Source organism: Schistocerca gregaria, chromosome 5 (genome assembly GCF_023897955.1).
Source record: "Schistocerca gregaria isolate iqSchGreg1 chromosome 5, iqSchGreg1.2, whole genome shotgun sequence".
Taxonomy (NCBI): domain Eukaryota; kingdom Metazoa; phylum Arthropoda; class Insecta; order Orthoptera; family Acrididae; genus Schistocerca; species Schistocerca gregaria.
This window is the reverse complement of record NC_064924.1, coordinates 182,919,827-182,938,051: the sequence shown is the minus strand read 5'-3', so window position 1 is coordinate 182,938,051 and position 18,225 is coordinate 182,919,827.

The following is an 18,225-nucleotide window of genomic DNA, read 5'->3' as shown; positions in this document are numbered from 1 at the left end:
GTCCGATTGTCAGGTATAACCTCTATCCATACTGTTTCACATGAACTATCTACTTCAATTTAACTAAAAGGCAAACTACCTCTGACAGCAATAAATACTCCACCACCAACAGTATTTAATCTATCCTTTCTGAACACTGTTAGATCGATTGAAAAAAAAAATTCGTCTGAACTTCTTTCCGGCTTTAGCCAGTTCGCTGTACCTACAACTATTTGAGGTTCGGTGCTTGGAGCTCTGGTTCTTTCCCAACACAGCTACGACAATTTACAACTACAATACCAATCGTTTCTACAACTACCTTACTGTGTTTTACCTGCCCACTTTCTGACGGACGCCCCTTCTGTGGTTCCCTGAGACCCTCTAACCGAAAAAATCGCCCAGTCCCTACCACAAAGCCCCCGCTACCCGTGTAGCCGCTTCCTGTGTGTAGTGGACTCCTGACCTATTAAGCGGAACCCGGAAACCCACCACCCGATGGCGAAAGTCAAGGAATCTGCAGCCTACACGGTCACAGAACCGCCTGAGCCTCTGATTCAGACCCTCCACTCGGCTCTCCACGAAAGGGCCACAGTCGGTTCTATCGACAATGCTGCAGACGGCGAGCTCCGCCTTAATCTCGGAAGAAAGGCTGGCAGTCTTTACCATTTCCGCTAGACGCCCGAAACCAGACAGAATCTGCTCCGATCTAAAGCGACACACGTCATTGGTACCGACATGAGCCACCACCTGCAGTTGGCTGCACCCTGTACTCTTTATGCCATCCGGAAGCACCCTTTCCACATCCGGAATGATTCTCCCCAGAATGCACACAGAGTGCACACTGGCTTCCTTCCTCTCCTTGGCTGCCATGTTCCTAAGGGGCCCCATTAAGCGCCTAACGTTGGAGCTCCCAACTACCAGAAACCCACCCTCTGTGAACGCTCAGACCTTGCGGGCCGAGAAGCTTCTTCAGGAACAGGGTGGACGACTGCATCCGGCTCAGAGACATCGTCAGCCACAGATAACCTGTTCGTCAAATGAACCGGGGAGGCCCTACGATCAGCCCTACAGAAAGTTTTTCCCTGTGTGCCAGACTTTGGAATGATCTCCCACTCGACCACGGGTGAAGGGTGAACATCAGTGCAGGCAGTACCCGGAGAGGTCACAGCAGTGGACCGATCGGAGGACACATGGGACGTACTCGACGACCGTCGCATCCCCGCGTCGGATCCACCACAGTGACGCCCCCTGGCAGTAGCCTCAAGCTGTGTGACGGAAGCCGATGCAGCCTCAAGCTGTGAGCGAAGGGTCGCCAGCTCAGCTCGCATCTGTACACAACAGTCACAGTTCCTATCCATTACTGAACTCCTCCTGTTTGAAGCTCGTAAAAATATGTAACAAGCGAACGGTGTACTCGTCTTAATAGTAACATGAACTAGCGCTGCGCTCTCTCTGACGGTCTAACTGACCGGTATATGTGGCTTGTGGCATACCACTTCACTACGTTCTTAATTATTAATTTTTGCGAAACAGCGGTCTGGCTAAAAGCATTTTACACATCGTTTAAAAAACAATCTATTCCACCGCCTACCATCATGGTATGAGGGTCTGATGATCGTCAAATAGTGACAGAAATCGGTTACCACCGAAATAAAATGTTTTTGCGGTTGAGACTGTTCTTAACAAATTTTAAAAGTAGGTTTTTAACTGTTTGCCAGTCAGAATGAAATACGTCAACCACCCCCCCCCCCCCCAAAAAAAAAAAAAAATTCATGTCTAAATAACAGGACACTGTCACGATATAAGTACTGTGTTTCTCCCACCGTTTTTAATTTCCGAGCCAGTAACACGTAGCTAATATTGCACAGTTTCGTTATGATTTAAAAAACATCAAATTCAGCAAGCAGTGTATGGTTTCAAACACTGAAAAAAAGATTCGTTTTTGTTTTTACTTTCTACACAGCGTCCTTCGCTTTTCACACCGATATTTTAGCAATGATGAATAAATAACGGTAATCTCAGGTCCACCATTACTTCAACTTCTTAAACATTCTTCTTCTTCTTCTTCTTGGGGTCCGTACAGCTGTCGCCGCATCTCACATATTTGTCGCTATCGGTTTCTATCATCTCCTGCTTCCTTGTCTTGGCCTGTTTTTCTTGTTCTCGTGACCTGTTTTACCCCACATAATCAGGTAACCTTCGGTCTCCCTCTTCTACTTCTTCCCTGAGGATGGTATTTCATAATCTTTCACCATCTGTCATCTCGAATGTAGATACTAGGCGGGCTCCCGCTCGTATCTGAGATGCTTTCTTGAGTATAGGAGTTTTCCCAAATCGCATTATAATAAATTTCATAACATACAGCAAATATTGTCCTCTTCACTGGTCATCACTATCTGGTCATCTGGGAAGAACAAGGTTAACAAACTTTGATCCTCTTTTTTTTTTTAATCTGAATGCCTCTACTGAACATTTCCTACTCCCAAAGTCTAATGCTTAAAAATTCTTTTTTTTTATTATTCTGGGTCTTCATATTTCTCAAAAACCAGCTATAACTCATCTGTGCAATTATGATTCTAGTTACGATGTTTATGAGCCACGTTTGACTTTTGAATATAGATGACGGGTAACAATTACTTTATTAACTCAGCCTCTCTGACAAACAGTATAAACTATAATCTTTCAACCAACTGGGACTTGTAATAGTAGCGTCATGTTAATGCACCTTCATCTTCTTCTACAACAAACCAAATAAACCAGACGTATAATTGCGAGTATTTTACATTATTAAATCTACATTTTGCATTAGCATAATAATTTTTTACATTAACGGTTCTATCTTTTCGTTTCTAATTTGTTATACCTAAATTTAAGCCTACAGTCTTCCCTTGAAAATACAGGACACCTGAAAAGGCAGTGATCAGCTGACGAATAATTTATGAAATTGTTTGTTAATAGAAAATTAGGCTGACGGAAACGTGATATTGGATAACCGCACTTTGCATTAGAACAATGTTTATTTGTAACCCAAGTAAAGTGTATTTACAAATAGTTCGTATTACTACAACTTTGTTTGTATTCTTCGCCAGAATGAATGTGCTCACATAACTGCTTGCTGTGTAACAATCTGTCATATAGGACTGCACATGAAATGCTCAGGTTATATTTGAGAATCACTGCTTTGGCAATTGAGCTACATAAATCGTTTGTTTTGTCACATAACCAGATTTGAAAACAAACGCTCAGTTCCTGCACCCGACCCTGGGCACACAGAGCAGGTTTTGCAATTTTAGGCAGGACTTCTGCTTTTTCGCATTTTTCCTTTAACATCTCAAGCATTCCAACCTTCCTAGGAATCGTTCCAGTAGCATAATTTATCGGGTACAGCTCTTTTGACAACACAGTATTCACCAAACAGTTCTGTACTGTTTATTTCTGCACTGCTTACTTCCTTAATCATTGTAAATCAATGGTAGGCTTCATCATATATGACTCCATTGAATCTCATTTTTCAGATTGGTCCTACAAAGTGAATTATAATGTAAAAACTGTTTCCTCCATGAAATCAAATACGAGTAATCAGTTGCTAAATTACAGAATGAATCAAAACGACAATAAAACCTACTGTGAGCAGCTTGATCACTGTCATACAATTCCTTAAACATAGATTTAACATTAAACATCACATGATTATTTTCGTTCCTATTTTTTATTTTGTTATGAGCAATTCATAAGAAGATTTCGTCCCTGTACAACAGGAACTCTTCTTTTCGATTTTCGAGCAAAAGTGATTTTAGAACAGTACATAAATTCAAAACTGAAGAGAAGGAACCAATGTCAACCATCTTATACTGCTGTAACCTAACAATTGACAGTAACTGACATCTGCAAAATCACAAAATTCTTTGAGTCTTTTCACCCTTATAGTAATTTTGGAAATGATATTCTCTGCATCAACTGGCAGCTCCCCAACAGCTGTTGAGGATGATGTGTGACATGCAAACCACACCTATAAAATAATTCATGACAAGGCTTACTTGTAATTTAACAAAACCATTTTCTCTCCCACTTCTCCTTATATCACAGAACACACGTTTCTATTGTCAGCAAATAAACACACGAAGTTTGATTCTAGACCGTGATCGTACAGAACCAACACCATCTTTTTAAATATTAAAGATTTCATTTTCAGTAGAAATTAATTTCAACATTTTTTATGCACCTGACTTTCTGAAATGAAGTATTTAACTAATACTGGAAGAAACTTTCTTGATTTGTGGTTACTGGTATTAATGAATGAACTAACCATGTTTACTTGGTGAAGATCGTCTTTAACAAGTTGTTTGCACCAAGGAGATAATACATTATTACCAATATCTATATCTTTGATTTGTTTACAACTAAAGTAAGCGTCATAGAGCTTTTTAATGGCATTGTTGTGCTATCCATGGAACTGCACCTTTGATTGTGACACACGTCATGGTAACATGTGTGGTTCTCACTGTATAGAGCACACTTTAATGAAATGTCTGATACCAATAATGGTGAAGTACTACATCATCCCTCGGAGATGTTGTTGTTGTGGTCTTCAGTCCTGAGAGTAGTTTGATGCAGCTCTCCATGCTACTCTATCCTGAGCAAGCTTCTTCATCTCCCAGTACCTACTGCAGCCTACATCCTTCTGAATCTGCTTAGTGTATTCATCTATTGGTCTCCCTCTACGATTTTTACCCTCCACACTGCCCTCCAGTACTAAATTGGTGATCCCTTGATGCCTAAGAACATAAGATGAAAATCAAACATTTGATTGAATAATAGCAAGGAAGTTTATGCTGGCACGTTTTACATTTTCAATGCATGCTTTATGGAAAACCAAAACGACCTTGCTGTTCTGGTACTGCGAACGGTTGCAAGCAAGGGGGAAACTACAGCCTTAATTTTTCCCGAGGACATGCAGCTTTACCGTATGGTTAATGATGATGGCGTCCTCTTGGGTAAAATATTCCGGAGGTAAAATAGTCCCCCATTCGGATCTCCGGGCGGGGTCTACTCAGGACGACGTCGTTATCTGGAGAAATAAAACTGGCGTTCTACGGATCGGAGCGTGGAATGTCAGATCCCTTAATCGTGCAGGTAGGTTAGAAATTTTAAAAAGGGAAATGGATAGGTTAAAGTTAGATATAGTGGGAATTAGTGAAGTTCGGTGGCAGGAGGAACAAGACTTTTGGTCAGGCGAATACAGGGTTATAAATACAAAGTCAAATAGGGGTAATGCAGGAATAGGCTTAATAATGAATAAAAAAATAGGATTGCGGGTAAGCTACTACAAACAGCATAGTGAACGCATTATTGTGGTCAAGATAGACACGAAGCCCATGCCTACTACAGTACTACAAGTTTATATGCCAACTAGCTGTGCAGATGACGAAGAAATGTACGATGAAATAAAAGAAATTATTCATATAGTGAAGGGAGACGAAAGTTTAATAGTCATGGGTGACTGGAATTCGGTAGTAGGAAAAGGGAGAGAAGGAAACGTAGTAGGTGAATATAGATTGGGGGTAAGAAATGAAAGAGGAAGCCACCCGGTAGAGTTCTGTGCAGAGCATAACTTAACCATAGCTAACACTTGGTTCAAGAATCACGAACGAAGGTTGTATACATGGAAGAACCCTGGAGATACTAGAAGGTATCAGATAGATTATGTAATGGTAAGACAGAGATTTAGGAACCAGGTTTTAAATTGTAAGACATTTCCAGGGGCAGATGTGGACTCTGACCACAATCTATTGGTTATGACCTGTAGATTAAAACTGAAGAAACTGCAAAAAGGTGGAAATTTAAGGAGATGGGACCTGGATAAACTGAAAGAAGCAGAGGTTGTACAGAGTTTCAGGGAGAGCGTAAGGGAACAAATGGCAGGAATAGAGGAAAGAAATACAGTAGAACAAGAATGGGTAGCTTTGAGGGATGACGTAGTGAAGGCAGCAGAGGATCAAGTAGTTAAAAAGACGAGTGCTAGTAGAAATCCTTGGTTAACAGAGGAAATACTGAATTTAACTGATGAAAGGAGAAAATATAAAAATGTCTCAAAAATGAGATCGACAGGAAGTGCAAAATAGCTAAGCAGGGATGGCTAGAGGATAAATGTAAGAATGTAGAGGCTTATCTCACTAGGGGAAAGATAGATACTGCCTACAGGAAAATTAAAGAGACCTTTGGAGAAAAGAGAGCCACTTGTATGAATAGCAAGAGCTCAGATGGAAACCCAGTTCTAAGCAAAGAAGGGAAGGCAAAAAGGTGGAAGCAGTATATAAAAGTGGAAGTGTCTATACAAGGGCGATGTACTTCAGGACAATATTATGGAAATGGAAGAGGATGTAGATGAAGATGAAATGTGAGATATGATACTGCGTGAAGAGTTTGACGGAGCACTGAAAGACCTGAGTCGAAACAAGGCCCCAGGAGTAGACAACATTCCATTAGAACTACTGACGGCCTTGGGAGAGCCAGTCCTGGCAAAACCCTACCATCTAGTGAGCAAGATGTATGAGACAGGCGAAATACCCTCAGACTTCAAGAAGAATATAATAATTCCAATCCCAAAGAAAGCAGGTGTTGACAGATCTGAAAATTACCGAACTATCAGTTTAATAAGTCACAGCTGCAAAATACTAACGAGAATTCTTTACAGACGAATGGAAAAACTGGTAGCTGCGGACCTCGTGGAGGATCAGTTTGGATTCCGTAGAAATATTGTAACACGTGAGGCAATACTGACCCTACGTCTTATCTTAGAAGCTAGATTAAGGAAAGGGAAACCTACGTTTCTAGCATTTGTAGACTTAGAGAAAGCTTTTGACAATGTTGACTGGACCGAAAGGCTATTTACAATTTGTGTAGAAAGCAAATGGCAGTTATAAGGGTTGAGGGCATGAAAGAGAATCAGTGGTTGGGAAGGGAGTGCGACAGGGTTGTAGCCTCTCCCCGATGTCACTCAATCTGTATACTGAGCAAGCAGTAAAGGAAACAAAAGAAAACTTCGGAGTAGGTATAAAAATCCATGGAGAAGAAATAAAAACTTTGAGCTTCGCTGATGACATTGAATTCTGTCAGAGATAGCAAAGGACTTGGAAGAGCAGTTGAACGGAATGGATGGTGTCTTGAAGGGAGGAGATAAGATGAACAACAAAAGCAAAACGAATTAAGTCGGGTGATGTTGAGGGTATTAGATTAGGAAATGAGACACTTAACGTAGTAAAGGAGTTTTGCTATTTGGGGAGCAAAACAACTGATGATGGTCGAAGTAGAAAGGATATAAAATGTAGACTGTCAATGGCAAGGAAAGCGTTTCAGAAGAAGAGAAATTTGTTAACATCGAGTATTGATTTAAGTGTTAGGAAGTCGTTCCTGAAAGTATTTGTACGGAGTGTAGCCATGTATGGAAGTGAAAAGTGGACGATAAATAGTTTAGACAAGAAGAGAATAGGAGCTTTCGAAATGTGGTGCTACGGAGGAATGCTGAAGATTAGATGGGTGAATCACATAACTAAGGAGGAGGTGTTGAATAGGATTGGGGAGAAGAGAAGTTTGTGGCACAACTTGAATAGAGGAGGGGATCGGTTGTTATACATGTTCTGAGGCATCAAGGGATCACCAATTTAGTATTGGAGGGCAGCATGGAGGGTACAAAGCGTAGAGGGAGACCAAGAGATAAATACACTAAGCAGATTCAGAAGGATGTAGGTTGCAGTTGGTACTGGGAGATGAAGAAGCTTGCACAGGATAGAGTAGCACGGAGAGCTGCATCAAACCAGTCTCAGGACTGAAAACCACAACAACAACAACATGGAAACAAGACAAGCAGCATTTTTTAGAACCTATGAAAGAAACTTTCCATTGTTTTTTTATGAAGAAGTAATCGATTTTAGAAGTTGTTGCAATAACAGCAGAAGGAACCAGCTTATGTTTGTTTGATTTATCATGCTGAACAATATCCGAGTTCCTACCATGTGTAGTCGAAAATGTGGCATTGTTCAATATACAGATTGAATAACATCGGGGAGAGGCTACAACCCTGTCTCACTCCCTTCCCAACCACTGCTTCTCTTTCATGCCCCTCAACCGTTATAACTGCCATTTGCTTTCTACGCAAATCGTACAGTGAACTTCGTAATTAACCTTTGTCTCTTCAAGGAAAAGATACACTCCTGGAAATTGAAATAAGAACACCGTGAATTCATTGTCCCAGGAAGGGGAAACTTTATTGACACATTTCTGGGGTCATATACATCACATGATCACACTGACAGAACCACAGGCACATAGACACAGGCAACAGAGCATGCACAATGTCGGCACTAGTACAGTGTATATCCACCTTTCGCAGCAATTCAGGCTGCTATTCTCCCATGGAGACGATCGTAGAGATGCTGGATGTAGTCCTGTGGAATGGCTTGCCATGCCATTTCCACCTGGCGCCTCAGTTGGACCAGCGTTCGTGCTGGACGTGCAGACCGCGTGAGACGACGCTTCATCCAGTCCCAAACATGCTCAATGGGGGACAGATCCGGAGATCTTGCTGGCCAGGGTAGTTGACTTACACCTTCTAGAGCACGTTGGGTGGCACGGGATACATGCGGACGTGCATTGTCCTGTTGGAACAGCAAGTTCCCTTGCCGGTCTAGGAATGGTAGAACGATGGGTTCGATGACGGTTTGAATGTACCGTGCACTATTCAGTGTCCCCTCGACGATTACCAGAGGTGTACGGCCAGTGTAGGAGATCGCTCCCCACACCATGATGCTGGGTGTTGGCCCTGTGTGCCTCGGTCGTATGCAGTCCTGATTGTGGCGCTCACCTGCACGGCGCCAAACACGCATACGACCATCAGTGGCACCAAGGCAGAAGCGACTCTCATCGCTGAAGACGACACGTCTCCATTCGTCCCTCCATTCACGCCTGTCGCGACACCACTGGAGGCGGGCTGCACGATGTTGGGGCGTGAGCGGAAGACGGCTGTGCGGGACCGTAGCCCAGCTTCATGGAGACGGTTGCGAATGGTCCTCGCCGATACCCCAGGAGCAACAGTGTCCCTCATTTGCTGGGAAGTGGCATTGCGGTCCCCTACGGCACTGCGTAGGATCCTACGGTCTTGGCGTTCATCCGTGCGTCGCTGCGGTCCGGTCCCAGGTCGACGGGCACGTGCACCTTCCGCCGACCACTGGCGACAACATCGATGTACTGTGGAGACCTCACGCCCCACGTGTTGAGCAATTCGGCGTTACGTCCACCCGGCCTCCCGCATGCCCACTATACGCCCTCGCTCAAAGTCCGTCAACTGCACATACGGTTCACGTCCACGCTGTCGCGGCATGCTACCAGTGTTAAAGACTGCGATGGAGCTCTGTATGCCACGGCAAACTGGCTGACACTGACGGCGGCGGTGCACAAATGCTGTGCAGCTAGCGCCATTCGACGGCCAACACCGCGGTTCCTGGTGTGTCCGCTGTGCCGTGCGTGTGATCAATGCTTGTACAGCCCTCTCGCAGTATCCGGAGCAAGTATGGTGGGTCTGACACACCGGTGTCAATGTGTTCTTTTTTCCATTTCCAGGAGTGTATTTTTCCATTACGTTAGGAGAAGAGGTGGATTTTCGTTTAGGCACATCCACCGCTAACAGTAGACTAAGCAAACTTCGTCCCTCCTCACTGCCCACAAAACGCTGTAGAGCAGGGATCTCCAAACGATGTCCCGCGGGCCAACGCCGGCGCACGAACATCATGAATCCGAGATCAGACACGCATTACCCAGCCCGTTGTAATTATATGTTATCACAGTCGAACTGAAATGCGGCAGGGAGCTGGTGTTGAGTGGAAAGGTACTGAGCCATAACAAAATTATTAATTAAAAAACCCAATAACATTACAAATAGCAAATCATATGATCAAATGATTATGTCACATATATCAAATATTGGCTATTGCCAGTAATTATCAAACGACTGACAAAAGTGGTTCAAATGTATGATGATAGAGGCGGTGGCTGGGGCAACGCCAGTAGCAATAATTCCTCCTTCTCTGGTTACATAGGACCGCGGTTGCCGCTACCCCAGTACGAGAAACCTTCATTAACAATTTCAGTCATGGTACTCTGACATCTTTATCAAGATCACATTTAACAAGAGATACAGTCACCTGTAACAAAGAGACAACTCGTTAATTATTTAAAAAATTTACATACTACAAATACAAAAATTCTTCTTTAGTTTTTTTTTGGGGGGGGGGGGGGGGGGGGGAGGCGCACACAATTTACTATACAGCTCGAGCCAACAGGTAACTATAGACTTGCCTCAGAAATATGGCAACTAGTTTCAACAATTTTCACTGACTAAACAATTTCTAAATGAGAAGAATTACATCTGCATTCTATACCTTTAGATTTTAAAATCATTTTGGGGTAGTGACAGTCACAAGCCCACACACATTGACAGAAATGGACTCACGTAGTACTAGGTAAAACCTTCATAGATAACACTTTGATCTGCATAACAACGGGCAACCAGGATACGGACTCAAAATAGCGACCAGCCGACACCGAGGGACGCGCTCACTAATCGGATGCTCACCGTGATTTCTCGTAAAATCCGGCGCCCAATGGCAGACACTTGCTCAGAGAGCGCCGAGAGACGAACGGAACGAAGATTACTCATAGTCGGAAACCCACGATTATCATCCAGCAGGCGACATCGCGTCCAGTACTGGCAAAGGTTACATCGGACTCTTGGTTAGCACACTGGACTCGTATTTGGGAGGACGACGGTTCAATCCCGCATCCCCATCCTGATTTAGGTTTTCCGTGATTTCCCTAAATCGCTCGATGCAAATTCCGGGATGGCTCCTTTCAAAGGGCACGGCCGACTTCCTTCCCAGCCTTCCCTAGACCGATGACCTCGCTGTTTGGTCTCTTCCCCTAAACAACCCCAACCCCAACCCAACACCGGACTTCGACCCGGCACCACAATGGACACAAACCGCATGCCACTACATTAACAGAGGACACGTTAAATACTGTGCGTAATGCCGAAGTAGCTTTTAACGAGCCATGTTGACGGCTGCGACCAACACTCAGCCCCGCCAAAATCGCAGTCAGCAGAGGCCCCTCTCTTGCCAACGGAGTATTTTTAATGTTTTGAAGACGAATGGCGACTTATAAGTAGCCATAAGAAAGTTGCTGTTCAGGCTGTTAAAACATGCATAATACCAAGTTTTAAATAATTCCCTTAAAAGAAAAACACCGTACTAAACAGTATTTTTCCTTTCCCCGAGAGGGGGGAGGGGGGAGGTCGGCTCCCCTTTTCGCCGTGCTGCGGACGCCTTTGCTTGCAGTATCTGTTTATGAATACCAATTCTGATTCGTCATCGTTAACTATTATGAATCAATTAAAGATGCCCAGAGAGGCAGTAAGTATGGTATGCACGCTACAAATTAAATTAACAATAATGCTACCGCTTTTTACTGACGAATTTTGAAACACAAGCATAAAGAAATTTCTTCAGACAACTTACCTCTAAAATAGGATGTACTGTACTATAAATAAAAAATTACAATACTGATTAGAAACCGTTTTGAGTACATGGATTCGTACGGAAAGAAGTTTTTTCCCTTACTGAGTGTTAATCACGAGTAATATTCATGAACGAATCATGCTCATTTAGCGAAGTGACATTTTTAAGTGTAAAATTTACAGTGCAATTAAATCATACCAAATACATAGAATAATCAGTTGTTTTTATTATATGATCAGTTATGAAACACATTAACCGATATGTATAATATAATTAAATATTTTAGATATAATTACATGAGATTTCCTGAAAATTTAATGTACCTAACCGACATACATAAGCAATTCCCATAACGAAATTAAGCACTGTAATTATGATTAATGAGATTTTATGTAGCTGTAATTTCGCACCTACAATTGTTTGCAATTGTCGATCAATTTTACAAGTAGACATCCTCAGCAAAAGTCTCAAATGATCCTCAGTTATTTTAGATCTGTAAATATTTTTTGTATATTTCATTTCGGAGAACGAGTGTTTCACAGAGTAAACTAGTGCCGAAGTGGAAAAAAACCACGAGCAACTTGTGCCCTTGATCTAACTTTTTGAGCAGAGGACTCTTACTAAAACTCTAGAAATGATGAAGTTAAATATTTATCTTTATAAAAATCACTACATTCAAAATCACTCATTGCAAGTTCTGGCAAAGACTTTCTATATTGGTGTTAAAAGGATTTTGAAAAATCCTTATATGGTTTGCAGTTCCAAGAAAACCTGAAAAAAACGAAACTCAGAGTTGATTTTTGAAGCACTCAACGTTTCAGTTACGAAATGTACCGGACATGGTGTCTCTGATTGTTGAATATATGTTCGACATTTATTACAATGCTTGAAATATTTATTTTTTCAGTTGTAAGCGAAACAAAACAATTTTTTGTCGAAAGGATTTTATATGCATGCAGAAATCAGGCACGAGATGGTTTTCTCCTTGTAGTTTTAAATTAAAATCTTTAACATTTTTAATTAAATTGGTATAAAAAAATAATCACTCCTTGTTTTGTAACTCAGACATAAGACGAACCTTTTATGTTAAGAAAATTTTGATAGTTCTGCGGAGCACAAACAATCGCGCAGATCATTCCCACAGGGAAGCCAGCGTACTGCAGTATAATATTTTCTTCAATGAACGAGCTACATTGATGATGATTGAAAGCATGTGATCTTATACCATTAACAGCTGATGTAACTGGTTTTAAAACATGTGACATATCCAAGTATTTTCCGTACAAAGACTGTTGATTAATGATGAAACATACGTTTAACAATTTCGATCCACCGTCATTTTCTACCGCCTTTGATACGAGAGCAACGGCTCTTTAATTTTTCCCAGAGATGTTTTTGGCATCATTAGTTGTGATACACATTAATTTTTTCTGAACAGCATTTCCTACTCCTTAAAAAATTTCTTCTAACGTGGCCGTGCCGTGAACACCACAAACGTCAAGTAGGTCATCAGACACTTTACAATTTTTGAAAAAAAAAAATTCGTGGGAAGTTTTGTACATTGACAATGCGGTCACAGACACAGAAGTATTGAATTGACTTTGCAATGGCCTCGGAAGCCTACTGTTATACTAACAATTTTTGTTTGTTTCTCGAATAAAAGTGATCACTCGTGCAGTACCTGGAACGTCTGGTGATTAATCCAGATCCGAAGAGAACCACTCTTAAGTATCGAGTTCTCAGACAACAGAGTTAATATATTTTCATCTCTCTTTGAGCGACAAAGTCATGCTTTTAAATATATGAGCTTTTCCTGGACATACTTCAACTGCCGTAATCCTGCAATCCTTCATTAATAGCCGTCAGTCAATGGTTTTCCATGTTTTGCTATTGAATAAGCCACGTGGAAACTAGCACGCGTGGCTACTTCTTGTTCAGCATTCACTTTCTTAAACAACGTTTGCTGTGATTTCAAACCGCCTTTCAAAGACGCATATATTTCTGACCATTGGCTCCTTCCGAAAATAACTCCGAGAATGTCTAGTCTCATAATGACGTTTTATACTGTATTCTTTGAGAACTGATACTGTTACACTGCAAATTTCACAAATTGCCTTATTAATTACTCAGTCACGAAACATTGATGTCCCACTTGCTCTTCAAAATTTCTGCACTCACTATCTTCCGCTTCTTTTCCACATTTACAGAAATCCACGCAAAAGGGGTATAGCTACCAATCAAATTTATGTCAATCGTTTTAAGAGCAAGGATTCTGAGTAAAGAACTGCACTGCTTTTATCATCAAGGGAATTTCAGTTAAATTAAATACTCTCTGTTAAACACACTGTATCTTCACTAAGAAAATGTAGTCACAAAACACACTAGTCCCACCACATTTTGTTTTCAGATCACAGATGTTTCTGCTATTCACAATATGGGGTTGTAATACTGAACTTAACTTCTCTACTCTCTGGAAGACGTCACTACTATACATTAAGCATTGTTGGAAGTAGCCGTAACAATACGGTATCATTGCGGCAATGAAATGACTTGTACATTTGCTTCCCAGTGCCAAAAGAAATTCCGGAGTGGAGCCCAACGCGGCGCTTCCTGTTCTACATATATCTCAGAAACCGTGAAGTTCCGCAACGAAAATCTGGGCGTAATTCAACAAGATAGTATGTTGGTAAGATGAACTGTCCAACTTTTCTTTAGCCATGTCGCCATCAATGCCCACAGGGAACGGATAAGTAACCACTATAAACGGCGTGTGGCGAGCAGAGTTGCGTTGGAAAGACATCCCACAGAGCTGAGACCATATGCACTTCGCGCTATGTCCTGACCTCTGTTACTTGCGCACGGAAGTAACTAGGTATTTTGACAGCGTGTTGCAACGAACTTCGCGAGAGACTTTTGTTTGTAGCAATGTAAATGAAATGAAATCGAGGGCACAGCTCAAGGATAAACAATGAGGAGTTCACTGCCTAATAACTACTGCGGTGCTACTCAGCTTCAGCTAATGCAGACTGGTAACAGTGGTAGGCGTTACGAAAACCTCTGAATTTTACCGTAGAGTTCCGAGCAGTGCTAGGGTGTCAGGCCATAAGAAAACTTAAATTATAGCTAGGTCTTGGGCTTTGGGATTAACAGAAGAGGCTTTTAAGTTAAAATGTCTGGAGACCCCTGCCCTAAACAGTGACAACAATGAGACAAGTGTCGATCCAGAATTTCTTACAGCGAGAAATGGCAAAAGTACTCCAGTTTTTAATTCAGGAAGACGATGTTAAGAAAATACGAGACATATTCGCGTCTCATCAAAGATTCTGGGAACCAGTCTTGTCTTATTCCCCCCCCCCCCCCCAATTCAATAGCATTAAACACGTGGACACCTACTGATCAACAAGACGATTCACCTGTTGCCGCAAACAGCCAAGGACGTTCATGTCCCATGTTCTCAAAAAGGGAGCATACCTGCCCCAGCGTACCACATATTGCTCAACGAGAATAGCTTACTGATATACTATCAGTTAAAAATACGAAATAGGTATAATACTTTTCATTACAAAAATCTATCCTTGAAACAACACAGTACTATATTACAGATTCAGCAATTACTGAAACGAAATTATATAATCGCCGATCCGAACTGAGAGTTGTCTTCGAACTCACTAATTACTGGTAGTGGTAGATATTCCACTGAATACTCGACTGTACAGTTTAGCTATTAGCTGTGTAGGTGATCATTCAGAAACTGATCAAACGTCATATAGTCATATATTATATTAGAGGAAAGCTATTTATATTAGAGGAAAATTATTTCGAGTTTACCTAGACAGTACACCAATCTTATCTCATCAGTACCTGTCCTTGCCATCGCAGTAACTTTAAAATCGAGGTAGTTAGCACATAGGACTCGCGTACTGAAAGACAAATTCCCCAACTGAGCATCCAAATTTAGGATTCAAATGTCGGATGGTTCCTTTGAAAGGGCATGACCCTTTCCCTTCCCTATCCCTTCGTAATCTGAGCTTGTGTTCCATCTCTAATAACCCCGCTGTCGACGGGATGTTAAACTCTAATTTTCCTTCCTTAACCTACTTTACAGTAAAAGACATAAAAAAATTAAAAATTCCTTAATCCTAGAGGCTGGTCAAGTCTACAAAGCCTACAAAGGCTACTTTATGAACTGTTCTTTGTTGGCTGGTTATTAGTGGTGATTGGTGCTTGTTGTATTTCTCTGATGAAAAGTTTGTTCGCTTCCCCCTTTGATTTGGATTCAATAACAGTTACCAATTTAGGGTGTGGGAACTTTACTATGTGGTATGGATGTAAAATAGATGAAAAACGTTTTTTCCTTTTCTGCACTCCAGGTTTGTTAACCACTGTCTTGCTTCCTCACAATCACACGTACCACCCTAATCACTTCATAGACCTTGGTTAGTAACCATGTTGGTTAGGAATTTCTTAACTTCATTCTTCATTACATCTTCAATTATCTGGAATGATTCGCCATTTGCCGAGCGTACTGAAATACTCTGTCTGTTCATTTCCACGTGCTCTTGTAAACTGCTGTTTCCCAATAATACGTTTGCTTGCGTGGCCATCTTCCGCAGCAGCTGTTGACATCTGTTACTATTGGTTATCCGTCTTGAGATGACTACAATGTAATTAAAAAGAATTACACCAGACCCGTGTCGCTTTTGTTTATTAAGTGTCTTCAGTGGTTATTGGTGTTTCTTTACACATTCTGCTCCTTCCCTCCTTCCACACCAACCGCTGCTCGCAAGGAGGGAAGGAGCAGAATATTTAAAGAAACACCAATAACCCCGGAAGATACTTTATAAATAAAAGCGAAACGCGTTTGATGTAATTCTTTTTAATGAGACTGCAGTCAGCTCAAGACGGATAACCTATAGTAATAGATACTCAAGTTGAGATCTTATTTAAGACAAAAAATAAGCGTTCCAATAGCAATTTTCCATGAGCCTCCACTGTTAAAGACACACTATGCAATTCTGCTAAAATATCAGTATGGATATCAGCTAATGTGTAGTTAAAATCTTGCTTTAATATTTCATTTTTTGTCACATTTCACCTTAGAAGTTTATTTTTAGTTTAGATAATTGTTCAGTAATGTCAGTTATAGTAGTCTGTAATTATGCCTTCTATGTTTTCAATTCATCAGTATGTTCTTCCCATCACTGTTCACGTTTGTTCGTGTTACTTGTTACATCTTCAAACTGACATTTATAATCCTGTTTTAACGCAGAAAATTGTACAGAAAACTTCTTGTTCACTCTCTGAAATTGATATGTACTCTTTTTTACCTTATTTATTAATTAGTTTTTGGGTACAAAAACTAAGATTTAATTGTTTCGAATTTTGTAAATAATTTAGTTCTTTCATCTGCTCCTGCAATTAAAAAAAAAGTTTTAATTCATTTTAAACATTTTTAAGCTCACTTTGCTCACTTCTAGCAATTTTTCAGTTAATTATCCCATCACAGTTTGTAATCTCTAAGTACAAAACTGATAAAAGTTCCATTTAAAAGTTGCTAAAAACGCAATTAGATCATCGAATATTAAGATGCAGTTCTCAAGGGGCTATGTGACAGTGGTGTCGTCAAGCAATTGGTTTTGGTAACAAGGCGTCGTCTGCTTCAGGTTCGCCCTGACACTGCGACCACGGGGTCATTGTCTTGATATTTTAGCCCAACGTTTGCTAGCTTGAAAATCTTTAATAATACGATACCGTCTTGTACGTGTAACATTCACATACTGTTTGTTGCTCATGAACTGTAGAAAACTGACTTTACTTTCAGTCAAGGTGATATAAGTGCAGGTAACGTAAAATTCTAATTCAGTTGTACGTCTCCTAAAAGCCACAAGGTTTATACAGCGTTGTCTGGCAAAATTTCAAGGAGTTTCGAAAATCAGAGGTCGAGCTGCTTACGAAGAAACACTGAAATATGCTTCACAGTACTGTAAAATTTCACTTTTCAAAAATTAATTATTCTTCTTGCCAGGTTTCTCTTGAGCTTTTAATCAAAGGATAGATCGCGATTTTATAGTAAATCGGTACCTCCAAAGTCTAAAATATAGCACACAAGTTAAACGGATATTTCTGCTGTAAGTGTTTGTATGTACTTTTCATTACTTAGTATTCGTAAGACGAAGGTCACTTTATAACAGATCAGTACTACATTGTTTGTTCAGTTACTGTATTCTCCTAAAAGACCTGTTACACAAACTCACCAGATCATAGAAATTCAACATCTGCTTGACAATCCCTCACAACACATTGGTGGGTCAGGAAAAGGATAGAAGGCTGTTCGACTTATCGAGATGCACAACCGATTACAATGAAGAATAGACAACAACTGTGAAGAAGTCGCCATGAGAACGGAGAAAAGACAACGATGTTAAACAGGTCTTCAATCCTAACTCCCAGTTCAGAGAAGAACAAAGACACAAGTAAGAAGACAGCAAGAAGCACCAAGAACAGAAGACACAATGTAGAAGTTTTGGAAGATAGAAGAACCTGGACGTGAAGAGATCAAGAAATCTTTTCAAATCCATCCTATAAAAGACCACTATTACATTTAACTACCAACGAGAATCTAATTTAACTGTTCTAACAGCATGTACATTCGATGTTCTTTATGACAGATTGCAACAAT